Consider the following 18,634-nt stretch of genomic DNA (forward strand, 5'->3'; position numbering starts at 1 on the left):
GCTACTCAGGAGGCTGAGGTGGGAGAATCCCTTGAACCCAGGAGGCAGAGGTTGCAATGAGCCAAGATCACACCACTGCATGCCAGCCTGGGCAATAGAGGGAGACTCTGTGTGAACAAACAAACAAACCAAAACAAAAGCCATTTCTGGCCAAAATAGAGTAACAGGGACTGAATTTACCCCCCTGCCTAAAACAACCAAAGAAACCAGATAAAATATATGAAAAAATAGTTTCAAGTCACTGGATATCAGGCAGTGAGCACAGTGACCCTTGAAACTTGAAATAAGTAAGCTCTACATTTGCCACAGCTTACTGCCTTAAAAGAGTTTGCAGGCTGTGGCACAAGGAGGGGTATCCCATGCTGAGCATTGTAGACTCCTTGAATTGAGGAGACACAGCTGAGAGTCCAGAGAGACCAAGGCAGCTAGAGTTTGTAGGACATATTACCAAGGAAGAGAGCTGCACAGAGAGACAGCTCTGGTGATCTTCAGAAGGTCCCCTTGATAACTCAGCAGAGTGCTCTTTAGAACATGCGTATGAGGAAATCACCTGAGGCTGGGGAATCATCCAAAAAGATTGAAGAGAATAGAGCCCAGTGATGCTGGGGAAAGTGCTTGCTGTCACCAGCCAGGGTGAGAAAATCATGATTCATGAGCATTGGGTAGAGTACTCACAATGGTCTCATCTCAGCAACAAAGAATAATGAGACCTAGAATAAATACTACAAATGTTAAAATCAAGAGCCAACACTATCAGCTAACTACACCCCAGAAGGGGCCTCAAGAATATTTAGAGAAATACAAAAACATTTTCTGGGGCTAAAAGCATCATAAAATTTGTAATATCTGCTAATCTCATTCAAAGATTAGCAGGGTTGGCCAGGAGTGGCTCATGCCTGTAATCCCAGCACTTTGGGAGACCAAGGCGGGTGGATCACCTGAGGTTAGGAGGTCAAGACCAGCCTGGCCAGCATGGTGAAACCCTGTCTCTACTAAAAATACAAAAACTAGCTGGGCATGATGGTTGGCACCTGTAGTCTCAGCAACTCGGGAGGCTGAGGCAGGAGAACTGCTTGAACCAAGGAGTTGGAGGTTGCAGTAAGTTGAGATCACACCATCGCACTCCAGCCTGGGCATGAGACTCTGTCTCAAAAAAGAAAAAAAAAAAAGGAAGAAGATCAGCAGGTTTGCAAAGAAACAGAAAAATAACAATTCACTATCAGGAGAAAAATCAACTGTGCAAAACTGACCCAGAACTGATACACATGTCAGATTTAGCAGACAAGGACATTAAACAAGTTTCCATAACTGTGTTCTAAATGTTCAGAGACAAGCAGAGACATGGAAGATATTTTTTCTTTTTTCTTTTTTTTTTTCTTTTTTGAGACAGAGTTTGCTCTGTCACCCAGGCTGTAGTGCAGTGGCACAATCTCAGCTCACTGCAGCCTCCGCCTCCTGGGTTCCAGCGATTCTCTTGCCTCAGCCTCCTGAGTAGCTGGGATTACAGGCACATGCCACCACGCCCAGCTAATCTTTGTATTTTCAGTAGAGACGGGGTTTCACTATGTTTGCCACGCAGGTCTTGAACTCCTGACCTAGTGATCCACCCACCTCAGCCTCCCAAAGTGCTGGGATTACAAGCATGAGCCACCACGCACAGCTGACATGGAAGATATTAAAAAACCAAACCAAACATGTAGAGATGGAACCTACAATGCCTGTGATGAAAAATACACTGAATAGGATTAATAGCAGATTAGAAACTGAAGAGAAGATTGGTGCATTTTAAGATAGCAGTAGAAACTTCAAAATGAAACAATAAGAAAATATAAAAAATAAGAAAGAAGCATCAGTGAGCTGTGGGACAACTTTAAGCTGTCTGACATATATGTAATTGAAAGCCACAAGGAGAAAAGGGTGGAGAAGAGGACGATAAAATTTTTATTTGAAACATTAATGGTCAGAAATTTTATACATTTTATGAAAACCATAGTTGGGAGAAACTTGATAAACTACAATCTGCAATTATAGCTTGAGATCTCATACTCCTCAATATTTGGTGGAATAGAAAACCAACAAGGATGTCAAAAACCTAAACAACACTATCAACCATGTTAGGTTATTGACCTAACATTTATAAAATATTCCATTTTCCTGGCTGAGTGCGGTGGCTCACGCCTGTAATCCCAGCACTTTGGGAGGCTGAGGTGGGTGGATCACCTGAGGTTGGAACTTCGAGAGAAGCCTGTCCAACATTGAGAAACCCCATCTCTACTAAAAATACAAAATTAGCCACGCATGGTGGTGCATGTCTGTAATCCCAGCTACTCAAGAGGCTAAGGCAGGAGAACTACTTGGAGCCAGGAGGCAGAGGTTATGGTGGGCCAAGATTGTGTCATTGCACTCCAGCCTGGGTAACAAGAGTGAAACTCGGTCTAAAAAAGAAAAAAAGAAGAAAAAATTCCATTTTCCAATAACAAAATATACCTTCTTTTCAAGTACACATGGAATATTTACCAAAAATGACTATAATTGGGGCCTTAAAAGATTTCTCATAAATTTAAAATAATTCAAGTCATTCAAAATACATTCTTCGGCCATAATGGATTTAAATTATAAATTAATACCTAATTATATTTGGATAATAATCAAATATTTGGAAACTAAATACCAAACTCATTTCTTCTTCTTTCTCCTCCTCTTCCTTTTCCTCTTCTCTCCTCCTCCTTCTCCCCCTCCTCCTTTGCCTCCTCCTTCTCTTTCTTCTTCTACTTTCTCCTCCTTCTTCCTCATTTTCTTTCTCCTTATTCTTCTTTCTTTTCTTTATTCTTGCCTAGATAGGAGTGCAGTGGTGTGATCATAGCTCACTGCAGCATCCACCCTGGGATGAGGTGATCTTCCGGCCTCAGTCTCCCTAGTAGCTAGGACTATTGGCATGTGCCACCATGCCTCCAGCTGTTTTTCTTATTTTTTGTAGAGAGTAAGACTCACCATGTTGCCCAGTCTGGTCTCAAACTCCTGGACTCAAGCGATTCTCCAGCTTTGGCCTCTCAAATGCTGGGATTAGAGGCATGACCCACTGCACCCAACTTAAGTAACCTATTTCTAAATAACCCATGGGTCAGGCTGGGCACAGTGGTTCACGCCTGTAATCCCAGCACTTTGGGAGGCTGAGGCGGGTGAATCAGGATGTCAGGAGTTTGAGACCAGCCTGGCCAACATGGTGAAACCCCGTCTCTGCTAAAATACAAAAAATTAGGTGGGTATGGCAGCATGCACCTGTAGTCCCAGCTACTCAGGAAGCTGAGACAGGAGAATTGCTTAAACCCAGGGGCGGAGGTTGCAGTGAGCTGAGATCGTGCCATGGCACTCCAGCTTGGGTGACAGAGTAACATTCTGTCTCAAAAAATAAAAAATAACACGTGGGTCAAATTGAAAATTAAAGGGGGGAAATTAGAAGGTAATTTGAACTGAATGAAAATAAAAACACATCAAAATTTGTGGGATGCCATTAAAACTGCACTTGGAAGAAAATTTATAGCACTAAACATTCAAAAAAAGAAGTCTCTATTGAATGACCTCAACTTCCCACCTTAAGAAGCCAGAAACATTTAAGAGCAAAAATAGCTAAAAGTAAGCAGGAGAAAGGAAATAATAAGCATCAGAGTGGAAATCAATGAAACAGAAAAAAAAAAATAGAGAAAATAAATGAACTGAAAAGCTGGTCCTTTGAGAAGAGAAATAAAATTGACAAGCCTCCAGCAAGAGTGATTAGAAAGAGAGGGAACAAATAAACGACTAATATCAGGAATAAGAGTGGTTACATTGACCAGGCATGGTGGCTCACACCTGTAATCCTAACACTTTGGAAGGTCAAGGTGGGTGGATCATGAGGTCAGGAGTTCAAGACCAGCCTGACAAACACAGTGAAACCCCGTCTCTACTAAAAATACACAAATTAGCTGGGGGTGGTGGCTCACACCTGTAATCCCAGCTACTCAGGAAGCTGAGGCAGGAGAATTGCTTGAACCCAGGAGGCAGAGGTTGCAGTGAGTCAAGATAATGCCATTGCACTCCAGCCTGGGTGACAGAGCCAGACTTTGTCTCAAAAAAAAAAAAAAAGTACAGATTCTACAGACATTCAAATTAAGCAAGGGGCTGGGTGCTGTGGCTTACGCCTATAATCCCAGAACTTTGGGAGGCTGAGGTGGGTGGACTACCTGAGGTCAGGAGTTTGAGACTAGTCTGGTCAACATGATGAAACCCTGTCTCTACTAAAAATTCAAAAATCTCTCCAAGATTGGGAACAAGGGAAGGATTTCCACTCACACCACATCTGTTCTACATTGTTCAGGAGGATCTGCTGGTACATTCAGGAAAGATAAAGAAATAAAGTAGGCCAGGCACAGTGGCTCATGCCTGTAATCTCAGCCCTTTGGGTGGCCGAGGCAGGCGGATCATAAGGTCAGGAGTTCAAGACCAGCCTGACCAACATGGTGAAACCCCGTCTCTACTAAAAATACAAAAATTAGCTGGGCGTGGTGGCACGCACCTGTAGTTCCAGCTACTCAGGAGGCTGAGGCAGGAGAATCACTTGAACCCAGGAGGTAGAGGTTGCAGGGAGCCAAGATCGCACCATTGCATTCCAGCCTAGGTGACAGAGTGTGATTCTGTCTCAAAAAGAAAAGAAAAGAAGGGGGGCAGAGCAAGATGGCTGAACAGGAACAGCTCCAGTCTCCAACTCCCAGCGCGAGCGACACAGAAGACCGGTGATTTCTGCATTTTCAACTGAGACTCCACCTCTGGGGACAGAGCACAGCTAAACAACAACAACAACAAAAGCAGCAGAAACCTGTGCAGACGCAAACGACTCTGTCTGACAGCTTTGAAGAGTGCAGTGGATCTCCCAACACAGAGGCTGAGATCTGAAAATGGACAGACTGCCTGCTCAAGTGGGTCTCTGACCCCTGAGTAGCCTAACTGGGAGACATCCCCCACTAGGGGCAGTCTGACACCCCACACCTCACAGGGTGGAGTACACCCCTGAGAAGAAGCTTCCAAAGTAAGAATCAGACAGGTACAATCGCTGTTCAGCAATATTCTATCTTCTGCAACCTCTGCTGCTGATACCCAGGGAAACAGGGTCTGGAGTGGACCTCAAGCAATCTCCAACAGACCTACAGCTGAGGGTCCTGACTATTAGAAGGAAAACTATCAAAAAGGAAGAACACCTATACCAAAACCCCATCAGTACGTCACCATCATCAATGACCAGAGGCAGATAAAACCACAAAGATGGGGAAAAAGCAGGGCAGAAAAGCTGGAAATGCAAAAAATCAGAGTACATCTCCCCCTGCAAAAGGAGCGCAGCTCATCACCAGCAACGGATCAAAGCTGGTCAGAGAATGACTTTGACAAAATGAGAGAAGAAGGTTTCAGTCCATCAAACTTCTCAGAGCTAAAGGAGGAATTACGTACCCAGCGCAAAGAAACTAAAAAGCTTGAAAAAAGAGTGGAAGAATTGATAGCTAGAATAATTACTGAAGAGAAGGTCATAAACGAAATGACAGAGATAAAAACCATGACAAGAGAAATACATGACAAATGCACAAGCTTCAGTAACTGACTCGATCAACTAGAAGAAAGAGTATCAGCGATTGAGGATCAAATGAATGAAATGAAGCAAGAAGAGAAACCAAAAGATAACAGAAGAAAAAGAAATGAACAAAGCCTGCAAGAAGTATGGGATTATGTAAAAAGACAAAATCAACGTCTGATTGGGGTGCCTGAAAGTGAGGGGGAAAATGGAACCAATTTGGAAAACACTCTTCAGGATATCATCCAGGAGAACTTCCCCAACCTAGTAGGGCAGGCCAACATTCAAATTCAGGAAATACAGAGAACACCACAAAGATACTCCTCGAGAAGAGCAACTTCAAGACACATAATTGCCAGATGCACCAAAGTTGAAATGAAGGAAAAAATCTTAAGGGCAGAGAGAGAGAAAGGCCGGGTTACCCAGAAAGGGAAGCCCATCAGACTAAGAGCAGACCTCTCAGCAGAAACTCTACAAGCCAGAAGAGAGTGGGGGCCAATATTCAACATTCTTAAAGAAAAGAATTTTAAACCCAGAATTTCATATCCAGCCAAACTAAGTTTCATCAGTGAAGGAGAAATAAAATCCTTTACAGATAAGCAAATGCTTAGAGATTTTGTCACTACCAGGCCTGCTTTACAAGAGACCCTGAAGGAAGCCCTAAACATGGAAAGGAATGACCGGTACCAGCCATTGCAAAAACATGCCAAAATGTAAAGACCATCAAGGCTAGGAAGAAACTGCATCAACTAACGAGCAAAATAACCAGTTAATATCATAATGACAGGATCAACTTCACACATAACAATATTAACCTTAAATGTAAATGGACTAAATGGTCCAATTAAAAGACACAGACTGGCAAACTGGATAAAGAGTCAAGACCCATCAGTCTGCTGTATTCAGGAGACCCATCTCACATGCAGAGACACACATAGGCTCAAAATAAAGGGATGGAGGAAGATCTATCAAGCAAATGGAGAACAAAAAAAAGCAGGGGTTGCAATCCTAGTCTCTGATAAAACAGACTTTAAACCATCAAAGATCAAAAGAGACAAAGAAGGACATTACATAATGGTAAAGGGATCAATTCAACAAGAAGAGCTAACTACCGTAAATATATATGCACCCAATACAGGAACACTGAAATTCATAAAGCAAGTCCTTAGAGACTTACAAAGAGACTTAGACTCCCATACAATAATAATGGGAGACTTCAACACTCCACTGTCAACATTAGACAGATCAATGAGACAGAAAGTTAACAAGGATATCCAGGAATTGAACTCATCTCTGCACCAAGCGGACCTAATAGACATCTATAGAACTCTTCACCCCAAATCAACAGAATATACATTCTTCTCAGCACCACATCACACTTATTCCAAAATTGACCACATAGTTGGAAGTAAAGCACTCCTCAGCAAATGTAGAAGAACAGAAATTATAACAAACTGTCTCTCAGACCACAGTGCAATCAAACTAGAACTCAGGACAAAGAAACTCAATCAAAACTGTTCAACTACACGGAAACTGAACAACCGGCTCATGAATGACTACTGGGTACATAACGAAATGAAGGCAGAAATAAAGATGTTCTTTGAAACCAATGAGAACAAAGATACAACATACCAGAATCTCTGGGACACATTTAAAGCAGTGTGTAGAGGGAAATTTATAGCACTAAATGCCCACAAGAGAAAGCAGGACAGATCTAAAATGGACACTCTAACATCACAATTAAAAGAACTAGAGAAGCAAGAGCAAACACATTCAAAAGCTAGCAGAAGGCAAGAAATAACTAAGATCAGAGCAGAACTGAAGGAGATAGAGACACAAAAAACCCTCCAAAAAATCAATGAATCCAGGAGTTGGTTTTTTGAAAAAATCAACAAAATTGACAGACCGCTAGCAAGACTAATAAAGAAGAAAACAGAGAAGAATCAAATAGATGCAATAAAAAATGATAAAGGGGATATCACCACCGACTCCACAGAAATACAAACTACCATCAGAGAATACTATAAACACCTCTACGCAAATCAACTAGAAAATCTAGAAGAAATGGATAATTTCCTGGACACTTACACTTTCCCAAGACTAAACCAGGAAGAATATGAATTCCTGAATAGACCAATAGTAGGCTCTGAAATTGAGGCAATAATTAATAGCCTACCAACCAAAAAAAGTCCAGGACCAGATGGATTCACAGCTGAATTCTACCAGAGTACAAGGAGGAGCTGGTACCATTCCTTCTGAAACTATTCCAATCAATAGAAAAGGAGGGAATCCTCCCTAACTCATTTTATGAGGCCAACATCATCCTGATACCAAAGCCTGGCAGAGACACAACAAAAAAAGAAAATTTTAGACCAATATCCCTGATGAATATCGATGCAAAAATCCTCAAGAAAATAGTGGCAAACCGGATTCAGCAGCACATCAAAAAGCTTATCCACCATGGTCAAGTGGACTTCATCCCTGGGATGCAAGGCTGGTTCAACATTCGCAAATCAATAAATGTAATCCAGCATATAAACAGAACCAAAGACAAGAACCACATGATTATCTCAATAGATGCAGAAAAGGCTTTTGACAAAATTCAACAGCCCTTCATGCTAAAAATGCTCAATAAATTCGGTATTGATGGAACGTACCTCAAAATAATGAGCTATTTATGACAAATCCACAGCCAATATCATACTGAATGGACAAAAACTGGAAAAATTCCCTTTGAAAACTGGCACAAGACAGGGATGCCCTCTCTCACCACTCCTATTTAACATAGTGTTGGAAGTTCTGGCTAGGGCAATCAGGCAAGAGAAAGAAATCAAGGGTATCCAGTGAGGAAAAGAAGTCAAATTGTCCCTGTTTGCAGATGACATGATTGTATACTTAGAAAACCCCATTGTCTCAGCCCAAAATCTCCTTAAGCTGATAAGCAACGTCAGCAAAGTCTCAGGATACAAAATTAATGTGCAAAAATCACAAGCATTCTTATACACCAGTAACAGACAGAGAGCCAAATCATGAATGAACTTCCATTCACAATTGCTTCAAAGAGAATCAAATACCTAGGAATCCAACTTACAAGGGATGTAAAGGACCTCTTCAAGGGGAACTACAAACCACTGCTCGGTGAAATAAAAGAGGACACAAACAAATGGAAGAACATACCATGCTCATGGATAGGAAGAATGAGTATCGTGAAAATGATCATACTGCCCAAGGTTATTTATAGATTCAATGCCATCCCCATCAAGCTACCAATGACTTTCTTCACAGAATTGGAAAAAAACTGCTTTAAAGTTCATATGGAAACAAAAAAGAGCCCGCCTTGCCAAGACAATCCTAAGTCAAAAGAACAAAGCTGGAGGCATCACGCTACCTGACTTCAAACTATACTACAAGGCTACAGTAACCAAAACAGCACCGTACTGGTACCAAAATAGAGATATAGACCAATGGAACAGAACAGAGTCCTCAGAAATAATACCACACATCTACAGCCATCTGATCTTTGACAAACCTGAGAGAAACAAGAAATGAGGAAAGGATTCCCTATTTAATAAATGGTGCTGGGAAAATTGGCTAACTGTAAGTAGAAAGCTGAAACTGGATCCTTTCCTTACTCCTTATACGAAAATCAATTCAGGATGGATTAGAGACTTAAATGTTAGACCTAATACCATAAAAACCCTAGAAGAAAACCTAGGTAGTACCATTCAGGACATAGGCATGGGCAAGGACTTCATGTCTAAAACACCAAAAGCAACGGCAGCAAAAGCTAAAATTGACAAATGGGATCAAATTAAACTAAAGAGCTTCTGCACAGCAAAAGAAACTACCATCAGAGTGAACAGGCAACCTACAGAATGGGAGAAAATTTTTGCAATCTACTCATCTGACAAAAGGCTAATATCCGGAACCTACAAAGAACTCAAACAAATTTACAAGAAAAAACCAAACAACCCCATCAAAAAGTGGGGAAAGGATATGAACAGACATTTCTCAAAAGAAGACATTCATGCAGCCAACAGACACATGAAAAAATGCTCATCATCACTGGCCATCAGAGAAATGCAAATCAAAACCACAATGAGATACCATCTCACACCAGTTAGAATGGCAATCATTAAAAAGTCAGGAAACAACAGGTGCTGGAGAGGATGTGGAGAAATAGGAACACTTTTACACTGTTGGTGGGATTGTAAACTAGTTCCACCATTATGGAAAACAGTATGGCGATTCCTCAAGGATCTAGAACTAGATGTACCATATGACCCAGCCATCCCACTCCTGGGTATATACCCAAAGGATTATAAATCATGCTGCTATAAAGACACATACACACGTATGTTTATTGTGGCACTATTCACAACAGCAAAGACTTGGAATCAGCCCAAATGTCCATCAGTGACAGACTGGATTAAGAAAATGTGGCACATATACACCATGGAATACTATGCAGCCATAAAAAAGGATGAGTTTTTGTCCTTTGTAGGGACATGGATGCAGCTGGAAACCATCATTCTTAGCAAACTATCACAAGAACAGAAAACCAAACACCACATGTTCTCACTCATAGGTGGGAACTGAACAATGACATCACTTGGACTCTGGAAAGGGAACATCACACATCGGGACCTATCATGGGGAGGGGGGAGGGGGGAGGGATTGCATTGGGAGTTATACCTGATATAAATGACGAATTGATGGGTGCTGACGAGTTGATGGGTGCAGCACACCAACATGGCACAAGTATACTTATGTAACAAACCTGTGCGTTATACACATGTACCCTAGAACTTAAAGGATAATAAAAAAATAAGAAAAGAAAAGAAAAGAAATAAAGTAGCTGGCTAGGTGTGGTGGCTCATGCCTGTAATCCCAGCACTTCAGGAGGCCAAGGCGGGTGGATCACCTGATTTCAGGAATTTTAGACCAGTCTGGCCAACATGCAAAACCCCGTCTCTACTAATAGTCAGGTGTGGTGGTGCCCACCTGTAATCCCAACTACTCGGGAGGCTGAGGCAGGAGAACTGCTTGAACCTGGGAGGTGGAAGTTGCAGTGTGCTGAGATCACCAAGATCACGCAACTGCACTCCAGCCTGACCAACAGAGGGAGACTCTGTGTCAATAATAAAAATAAAAATAAAGTAATTTACTTCTGGAATGGCAAAATGATTTCCATGAGCCTTCTCTCTAGTGAAACAACCTTACTTGGTGAATTTTGTTTTAAACAACCATTTAATGTTTTTGGAAATTGTTTGTTGTTGTTGTTGTTTCTTTGAGAGGGAGTTTTGCTCTCATTGCCCAGGCTGCAATGCAGTGGCACGATCTCAGCTCACCACAACTTCCACCTCCCAGATTCAAGTGATTCTCCTGCCTCAGCCTCCCGAGTAGCTGGGATTACAGGCACTAGCCACAATGCCTGGCTAAATTTGTATTTTTAGTAGAGATGGGGTTTCTCCATGTTGGTCAGGCTGGTCTCGAACTCCCAACCTCAGGTGATCCGCCCATCTTGGCCTCCCAAAATGCTGGGATTACAGGCATGAGCCACTATGCCCGGCCTCAAATGTTTCTTTTAAAGTACATGTTTTTTGGCCGGGCACGGTTGCTTCTGCCTATAATCCCAGCATTTTGGGAGGCCAAGGTGGGTGGATCACCTGAGGTCGGTAGTTTGAGACCAATCTGGCCAACATGGTGAAATCCTGTCTCTACTAAAAATACAAAAATTAGCTGGGCATGATGACGCATGCTTGCAATCCCAGATACTTGGAAGGCTGAGGCAGGACAATCACTTGAACCCCGGAGGTAGATGTTATGGTGAGCTGAGATCATGACACTGCACTCCAGCCAAGGCAACAAGAGTGAAACTGTGTCTCAAAAAAAAAAAAAGAAAAGAAAAGAAAAAAACATTTGAACATACAAAGTACCACGTGTCATATGTCTTATCTTCTCTTTCCTATTGTATATTAATGTGTACAGACATTGTTACAGAACTCTCCTTTCGGCAGATAAGCCAAATAATGTTTAATAAAACCAGAATTTACTTAAATATGCAAATATCAGGCACATAATTGTTTATAACACATATCTGAGTTAATTTTCAAAAGTGGCTTTGAACACTAGTATTTATTACACTGTGCAGATTAAAAGCATGTTATTTGAAGAAAGTACTCCTACTTTATACTTGTGATATGTTTTGATTTGTCTGAGGCCAAGATTGGATATAAACCAAGAACATTCTGCATTTGTATGTATTGTGATGGAATGCCATATTTTCCTTCCTAGGAGTACGCGCCACAGTACAGTTTTCCCAGACAAGCTATCCTGTCTCTGCCAATTATTACTTGTGTGACCTATGTGGTGGTTTAATCTTTCTATACCTCAGTTATCTCAGCTTCAGAGTGAAAATAATATTTCCTATCTCACAGATACTGAACAGTCTGACATGGTGTTTTTCTGTTATTAGAGATAAAGGCATGTAAGTTCAGAATTTAAATATTAGAAATAAAATTGGTGGTCTCTCCATTATATGAAAGAAGTTTCTTCTTCTTTGTTAATATGAGATTCTTTTTATTTATTTATTTATTTTATTTATTTATTTGAGACAGAGTCTCACTTGGTTGCCCAGGTTGGAGTGCAGTGGTGTGATCTCAGCTCATTGCAACCTCCACCTCCCAGGTTCAAGTGATTCTCCTGCCTCAGCCTCCCAAATAGTTGGAAATATAGGCACACACCACCACACCCAGCTAATTTTTGTATTTTTAGTAGAGAAGGGTTTTTACCATGTTGACTAGGCTGGTCTTGAACTCCTGACCTCAGGTGATCCACCTGCTTCAGCCTCCCAAACTGCTGGGATTACAGGCATAAGCCACCGTGCCTGGCTGAGATTCTTTTTAGAATTTGCATTTTTTTTCAGGTTTTCCTTCTGTTTAAAACATATGAAACAACTGTGTTTAATTTAAATAGAACACTCTCTCTTTTTTAAAAAAATAGAATACTCTCTTGAGCCCTGTATGTTATTACTTGATTAAATATGGTGTGAACTAAGAAGCTGATTTTGTTTTCTTCTAAATGAATAGCCAGTTGATCTTTCATGTTAAATTCATTCACTATTATTTCATGGAATTGAAATTTCTTTTTTGTTGTATGCAAAATTATCCTTTGGAGTGGCTATTGCATTTGTAGTCTCTGCATTACTTTTCACAGTTTTCTACTGCTGGTGCTTAACTCAGATGGGCCAGTCACAGGACCTCACCCTCTTAGTCTCACATTGAAGATTTCATTGATGAGTATTTGATTAAGTTGAACCACTGAGAGCTTATCCTAAGATTTTTATAACGGGAGGTGTTTATGTTCCAATTACTTGGTGACTGGAATGCATTTTCAATAAGAGAAAAAAATGTGTGGAAATGTAGGAAAGCAAAGAGAAGCGTGATGGTGAACAGGCTCAAGCAGTGTTTGAGCTGTTGATTCTTCAGCTCAAAGACCCACACCATACCTCTGCTGTGGCTTCTTCATGAAGCCAATAAATACCAATATCTGGCTGGGCATGTGTGACTCACACTTCAAATCCCAGTGCTTTGGGAGGATTGCTTGAAGCCAGGAGTTGGAAACCAACCTCGGCAACATAATGAGACCCCATCTCTGAAAAGAATAAAAGAAAATTAGCTCTGTGGGGTGATGTGCATCTGTCATCCCAGCTGTTTGTGAGATTGAGGTGGCAGGTTGCTTGAGTCCACGCGTTCAAGTTTACAGTGAGCTGTGATCGCACCACTGCACTCCAGCCTGGGTGACAGAGCAGGACCCTGTCTCTAAATACTTAACACATACATACATATCACTATTTTCCATATACCATCATCTTTCTGAGTTCTGCTACAATCAATTATTCATTGATACTATGCTAAACATATTTTAATTACTATGACTTTATTTATTTATTTATTTTTGAGACGGAGTTTCACTCTTTTTGTCCAGGCTGGAGTGCAATGGCGTGATCTTGGCTCGCCACAGCCTTCGCCTTCCAGGTTCAAGCGATTAACCTGCCTTAGCCTCCCGAGTAGCTGGGATTAGAGGCATGTGCCACCATATCCGGCTAATTTTGTATTTTTAGTAGAGATGGGTTTTCACCATGTTGGTCAGGCTGGTCTCAAACTCCCGACCTCAGTTGATCCAAAGTGCTGGGTGTTAGGCAGGAACTTAGACCCAACATGGCGGTATCACCCGATATGGCAGGTCCTTTGTTAGGACTTCCCACCCTTCACTTCCTGCTAAGACTTTCAGTGTGCCAAAAAAGCCCACGCCGGCCAAAAACCCCCCACTCTGCGCAAACTCCTGGACACGTCATTCCTCAGAAATAGAAACCTAACTCAGGAAACCAAAACCTACAGACTCCACCTACCTCACCCTATAAAAGGCCCCTGATACCTGCCCTGCGTGCAACTTCCTCGGCCCTCCTCCTAGAGGACCGGTGAACCTCGCCTGCGAGCCCAATAAAGGCTACCTCTGTTCTCATCTGCCTCGTGTCTTCTTGCTTGGGTCTCCATTACATTACATTGGTGCCGAAACCTGGGAGGAGACCCCTCCTGGACCCCTACCAGTTCAGGCAGGCTCTCCTCTCCCCAAGCCAGGACCTCCTCTCCAAGCCAGGAGCCCTTTCACCAGATCCAAGACTCAATTCGATCACTGCTGGGTAAGTTTTCCCCCGTCCTGCAGGCTCCAGGAGTCCCTGCCCAAAAACGTGACCATGTCAGGGCTTCCCCCATCTGTCACTTGTGACCTTGGCACTGGGGACTAGGAGATGTCCAACCTCCCTGGAAGCCGCCATATCCCGCACTCCGCGTGGCAGTGGGAGGACGCTCCCGTTGCCTCTGGACTGTCCGCCTCAGGATCATGGGGGATGCCCAGTCCAAACCAGACTGAAAATACCCTCTGGGGTGCCTCTTGGCTAATTTCCAGATTTTAGGTCTCAGCCAAGACCTAAAATGAAAGCGGCTTATTTTCTTCTGCACAGTGGCATGGCTGCAGTATAAATTAGATAATCAGTCTCAGTGGCCTGCAGAGGGCACTCTAGACTTTAACATCCTCACAGACCTGACCAACTTCTGCAAGAGACTAGGCAAATGATCCGAGGTACCTACGTTCAGGCCTTTTGGGACTTGCGCTCCCGCCCAGACCTCTGTGCCCAACGTTTGTTGGCCTAGGTCTTGCTCGCGACATCTTCTTCCTCAGGCCAGAACAATTGCCCCTCTTTCTCTGAGCCCCCTGATACTCTTTCCCTGCCCCCACTTAGGTTCCCCACTCAACCTCCCCCTTACTCTGACCCATCATCGTCTCCGTCCTTGTCGGCGCCACCCCTTTTCTCCACTCCTCCTGTGTGCCCACCAAACCTGACAGACCCTGTCTCTCCTACCTCCTCCTCCTCCTCGCTTGTCTCAGCCCATACCTGGTCCAGGACTGACCTTCTGTGCCCCTTGCGGGAAGTGGCAGGCGCCGAAGGAGTGGTCCTGGTCCATGTGCCGTTTTCGCTGGCAGACCTAAGATTGAAGAGCATGTAGGCTCTTTCTTGGCCAACCCCACTCTGTATATCAAAGAGTTCAGATACCTATGCCAGGTGTATGACCTCACCTGGCATGATCTCCATGTCGTTATACCTCAACACTGTCCCCTGAGGAATGGGAACGTATCCTAGCGGCAGCCAGGCAGCACGCTGACCAGGTTAATTTAACTGACCCCACCATGCCAGTCAGCACTGAGGCGGTGCCCTCGGCCGAGCCCGACTGGGACTACCAGGTTGGGCAGGCAGGCCGCCACTGCCGAGACATGATGGTCCAGTGCCTTCTTGACGGCATGCAGGCAGCCTCCAATAAGTCAGTCAACTTTGATAAATTAAAGGAGGTAGTCCAAGGCTCAGATGAGCATTTCAGCCATTTTTTTAACCGACTGATTGAGGCACTCATTCAGTACACCTGCCTTGACCCTGCCTCCCCCGCAGGAGGAACCATCTTGGCTATGTACTTTATTTCTCAGTCAGCTCCAGATATCCGGAAAAAGTTAAAAAAGGTGGAGGATGGCCCTCAAACTCCCATCCAGAATTTAGTCAAACTGGCCTTCAAGGTCTACAACTCCAGGGAGGAAGCAGCTGAGGCCCAGCGACAGGCCAGGCTAAAACAGAAGGTACAACTCCAAACCCAGGCCTTGGTAGCAGCCCTGAGGCTGGCTGGCTCCAGGAGCTCTTAGAGTAGGTACTCCCAGAGCGCCACCTGGTGCCTGCTTCAAGTGCAGCAACGAAGGCCACTGGGCCAAGCAGTGCCACAACCCTAAGGAGCCAACTCACCCGTCTGAGCTGTCGCCAGATGGGCCATTGGAAGTCAGACTGCCCCAACCTGAGGACGGTCGCCATGCCTCCACATGACGACCCTCCTCCAGGTACTAGAGGCAGCTTCCAGCTCCTCGACACCGACGAAGATTGAAGAGGCCCAGACTCAGGAACCCCTCTTACTCTCGCCTAGCCCAGGGTTATGCTCCAGGTAGCAGGTGTAGGGGGCAACCATTCTCCTAGAAGCTCCACATTCCCCACTATCCACAGTCATCTGCAAAAGGAGGGCCATACACCATAATCCCCGCCATCCCCACCGCTGCCAAGCTCCTTGGTCTTCCTTCCTGGTACCACCTGTCCCAGCTGAAAAAGGCGCCCACCCAACATGATTCCAATTGGACCACTCAGGTTGCTACCCCTACCAAGTTACAACTCACACAAGCAGGTAACAACCCTCTGCCTGACCTTCCTTGGCCACCTAGTCCTCCCAAGTCTAGGTAAGTCTCCTGTCCAAGCTTCCCCCACTAACCCATTCCAGTGGAGGTTCTACCTTTCCGAGACCTGGACCCAAGGAAATCGCATGAGCTCCCTCACCATAGCCACAGTAGATTGCCAACCCCAAGGGTGCCAAAGTCAAGTAACCTTTAATTTCTCCTCCTTCAACAGTGTATCCCATGAGTGGAGGCACCCGTATATCTGTTTCACTTATGATCAGACATATGATGCTTGTCGATCTACTTGGGTTGAAACCAATGGGGGCTGTCCTTATAACTAATGCAACATGCACAAGGCCATACAGGACACCAAAGAAACCCTCTGGCAGCAGCCCACTTCCTCCGTGCAGCTGACTATGAACCTTAAGTCTACCTTTTTCCTTACCATCCCTGACCCTTGGGACTCAAGGTGGGCAGCAGGGGTGGAGGCCCGCCTCTACCGAGCAGGGTATGGCTCCTATGCCGTGGCCCGACTCAGGATCTTTAGGGCCTATGTCAGGGTCATAAGCAGCCTTGTCAGCCTGGCCTCTGACATCAAACGACAGGAAAAAGCCATCTCAGGTATAGTCGACCCAGGCAGCAAGCCCCAGGACAGTAGCAACCCTTTTTCCTGGCTAACCTTAGTCAGAGAAGGGGCTCAAGTATTACACATGGCTGGGGTAGGCAACATCTCTCGCTGTTTCCTGTGTGCAGTCTTAGGTAAACCCCCATTGGTTGCGATACCCTTACCCAGCCCTTTTAACTCCTCTAACCTAACTGTCTCCTTTCCCCTTCCCGGCCGAACCCTGGGGGAAGTCCCCTTGTTCCAAGACCCACTTAGACAACAATTCCCCTTTTGATATGCCACCCCCAATGCTTCCTGGTGCAACCGGACAGGATCTGTGCTTCCAAATCTAACTGCCCCCCAAGGTGGGTATTTTTGGTGCAATTCCACCCTGTCAAAGACTCTCAAGGCTTCCAACACTACCCTATGTGTTCCCATCTCCCTAGTCCCCAGCCTCACCCTGTACAGTGAGTCCGAGCTATCCTCCTTTCTGCCCCTTGCCCGCCCCCGCCAGGCAAGGGCAGTATTCCTTCCATTGATGATTGGGGTCTCTTTAGCCTCATCCCTCATAGCCTCTAGCCTAGGAACCAGAGCCCTAACTCATTCTGTCCAGACCTCTCAAGACCTTTCAGCATGATTACAGGTAGCAATTGAAGTGTCTGCGGAGTCCTTGGCCTCCCTCCAATGACAGATCACCTCGGTTGCCCAGGTGGCAGCCCAAAACCGTCGGGCACTCGACCTCCTTATGGCCGATAAGGGCAGCACCTGCATGTTCCTCAATGAAGAATGTTGCTACTATATCAATGAGTCAGGACTAGTATAAACTAACCTCACTCTAGAGATGATTTGGCAAGGGCTCCACCAGAAAAACCTCGGACCAGGGCCCTCACTTGGGTGGTGACAGTCGTCTATAGCCGGTTGGGTCCTACCCTTTCTAAGCCCCTTACTAATCATTGGCTTCTTGCTACTCATAGCTCCCTGCCTCATCCGCTTCGTCCGGGACCACATAAAGGAAGTCTCCTGGGTCACTGTCAATCAGATGCTACTCCACCCCTATACCTGAGTTCCGACCTCCGAAGAACCCCACAACTACCTACACCAGCAGGAAGCAGCCAGATGAACACGTTGCCCCTTTTACTTATTAGAAAGAGGTCGGAATGTTAGGCAGGAACCTAGATCCAACATGGCAGTATCACCCGATATGGCAAGTCCTTTGTTAGGACTTCCCACCCTTCACTTCCTGCTAAGACTTTCAGTGCGCGAAAAAAGCCCGTGCCCACCAAAAACCCCCCGCTCTGCGCAAACTCCTGGACACGTCATTCCTCAGAAATAGAAACCTAACTCAGGAAACCGAAACCTACAGACTCCGCCTACCTCGCCCTATAAAAGGCCCCTGATACCTGCCCTGCACATGACTTCCTCGGCCCTCCTCCTAGAGGACCAGTGAACCTCGCCTGTGAGCCCAATAAAGGCTACCTCTGTTCTCATCTGCCTCGTGTCTTCCTGCTCGGCTCCCCATTACATTACATTGGGATTACAGGTATGAGCCACTGTACCTGGCCGACTTTAATATTTTTTAATATATTGTAGAATGTATTAGAATTCTTAGAGTCTATTTGACATTCACCTTTTCTTCAGGGATGGAATTTTTAAGATTTGGACTCAATTTT

The 18,634-nt window shown here is 44.5% G+C and overlaps 1 long non-coding RNA gene across 1 annotated transcript; it reads right to left on the bottom strand.

The window, feature by feature from the left end:
* Positions 1-12,522: 12,522 nt before the first annotated feature.
* Positions 12,523-18,171, bottom strand: LOC117081961. The gene is made up of 3 exons (XR_004436399.1): positions 18,064-18,171; positions 16,377-16,380; positions 12,523-12,533 (listed from the first exon to the last, which is right to left on the bottom strand). It is a non-coding gene; the product is annotated as an uncharacterized LOC117081961 (long non-coding RNA).
* Between the last annotated feature and the right edge of the window lie 463 nt (positions 18,172-18,634).

This window comes from Trachypithecus francoisi, unplaced genomic scaffold (assembly GCF_009764315.1).
Source record: "Trachypithecus francoisi isolate TF-2019V2 unplaced genomic scaffold, Tfra_2.0 Lachesis_group9, whole genome shotgun sequence".
In the NCBI taxonomy this organism is placed as follows: domain Eukaryota; kingdom Metazoa; phylum Chordata; class Mammalia; order Primates; family Cercopithecidae; genus Trachypithecus; species Trachypithecus francoisi.